Genomic DNA, 2,751 nt, shown 5'->3' on the forward strand with positions numbered 1-2,751 from the left:
TGGATCAAACTTTGCTAGAACTAGCTTCACTGGTTGGCAGTCGACCTGTCCTAGATCATCCAATGAGGGTGTCAAAGACTTTGCAAGATCTCCCTTGAGCTGCGAAACTTCGTTTGCAATTCTCTTCTGCTTAGCATTATTAGATGAATCAGATTGGAAATTCCGCAATGGTTGCTTCAGTTTTCTTTTTAGTAGTGATTCATTATTTTTGGGCACCGATATTCACAATTATTAATTCTAAGGTAGAATATCGTAGTAAGAGTAACAATTTCTTAACATTTATGTATTTTTAAATTAAACTCGAAAGAGATTTCGGTTCAAGCAATTTTTTGTTTCGTTTTTTTTTTTGTTTTTTTCTTTCAATTTCTTCAAAGTTATGCTTTTTTATCGTGACGTATATTTGCCATTTAAATATGGCTAACCCCTAAGGGTGGATGCTACTGTAGTTTGTAGCCCCAGGAGGTCACCTCCTCCAGCTGGCTATAGACACATTTTATGTGCCCTATCATTATTTACAAAGGGAAGCCGGCACAGAAAGTGTGTCTATAACCAGCTGGAGGAGGTGTCCTCCTGGAACTACAAACTACAGTAGCATCCACCCTTAGGGGTTAGCCATATTTAAATAGCAAATATACGTCACGGTGTGTTGCAGCTACTGTTTATAACACGCTCTAAGATTTATTATGCTTTTTTAGTTAAACACAAAATAATTTCAGTATAAACTTTGTTCAAAGCGTAAAAAAAAGTATTCAGTGAAAGTTTTCACCTGGAAAATATATTTTCTGAATGTATATTTTGGGATATTTCAAAATTATTCTTTCCTTTTTTGCGAATAATAATCCTTAATGTCTTTCTCTGTTCATATATATACGTGCGTAGTGATACGTTTACTACCATAAATTTCTAACTACAGCAACTATTCTTCACATACTTTTCAACAGCAACAAGAACAATCACCAGCACCGCCGTCACCACCACGAACACCACAACAACAACAATAACAACTGACCCAGCATCACCCACTCCTTAATTCAACCACAGAGATCGATAGATCAATAACCGTTTCGGTGTTTCGTAATTGGTAATATATATATTTGACAAAGGTATCTTCCGGTTATTGGACTACAGCCATGCTGGAGCACATGCTCATCAACAATGCTGTTTAGTAACAGCCCTGTGTGGCCACTTCATTGGGTAGAATGCGGTCAATTCCAATTGGATTCTTCTGAATGCTCAGGGTAAACAATGAGTATTTCATTCAACCAATCAAGTCGTCGGGGTCCCGGGAACGAAAGCATAGATATATGAGTTAAAATTACAAGAATACTCCCACCCACAACAATGAAAATAACACAGACAAGGCGCAGGAGTGGCTGTGTGGTAAGTAGCTTGCTAACCAACCACATGGTTCCGGGTTCAGTCCCACTGCGTGGCATCTTGGGCAAGTGTCTTCTGCTATAGCCCCGGGCCGACCAATGCCTTGTGAGTGGATTTGGTAGACAGAAACTGAAAGAAGCCTGTCGTATATATGTATATCTATATATATTATATATATATATATATATATATATATATATATATGTATGTGTGTCTGTGTTTGTCCCCCTAGCATTGCTTGACAAAACGATGGTGTGTTTACGTCCCCGTCACTTAGCGGTTCGGCAAAAGAGACCGATAGAATAAGTACTGGCTTACAAAGAATAAGTCCCGGGGTCGATTTGCTCGACTAAAGGCAGTGCTTCAGCATGGCCACAGTCAAATGAGTGAAACAAGTAAAAGAGTAAAAGAGAAAGAGTAAAGAGTAAGGCGACCTTCTCGGTGCTCATAGTATTAATAAAAGAGAAAAATATATAAGAAAATTAATCTTATTTTAGCTCTGGTGTTAGTTACATAAAAGAAAATATATATAAGATAGGAAGTTGGAAACGAGAAAAGAGAAATAATATCAGATAAAATACAATAAACAAAATCTTTTTAAAAATAAAACAGTAAAGAAATCTCTTATCTTCACTGTATATAATGAGTTCAACGGTTGGTATTGCTTCCGGTTTCACTTATAAACTCCGCTGGTCATTAATCTCCAAGTGACAAACAGGCTTTCTTTCCTCCATTTTGCCAGTATTTATAATTTGCTATTTTTGACGATTACCGTTTTAGATCTGTCTCGTCGTCCACTCTTACAAACTGGCAATTAAAAGACATATATATATATATATATATATATATATATATATTATATATATATATATAATTATATATATATATATATATATATTATATAATATATATATATATTATATTCTTTTACTCTTTTACTTGTTTCAGTCATTTGACAGCGGCCATGCTAGAGCACCGCCTTTAGTCGAGCAAATCGACCCCGGGACTTATTCTTTGTAAGCCCAATACTTATTCTATCGGTCCCTTTTGCCGAACCGCTAAGTGACGGGGACGTAAACACACCAGCATCGGTTGTCAAGCAATGCTAGGGGGACAAACACAGACACACAAACACATATACACACACACTTATAATATATCATATATACGACAGGCTTCTTTCAGTTTCCGTCTACCAAATCCACTCACAAGGCATTGGTCGGCCCGGGGCTATAGCAGAAGACACTTGCCCAAGATGCCACGCAGTGGGACTGAATCCGGAACCATGTGGTTGGTTAGCAAGCTACTTACCACACAGCCACTCCTGCGCCTATATATATATATATATATATATATATATATATATATATATAT

This window comes from Octopus sinensis, linkage group LG13, assembly GCF_006345805.1.
Source record: "Octopus sinensis linkage group LG13, ASM634580v1, whole genome shotgun sequence".
Taxonomy (NCBI): Eukaryota; Metazoa; Mollusca; class Cephalopoda; order Octopoda; family Octopodidae; genus Octopus; species Octopus sinensis.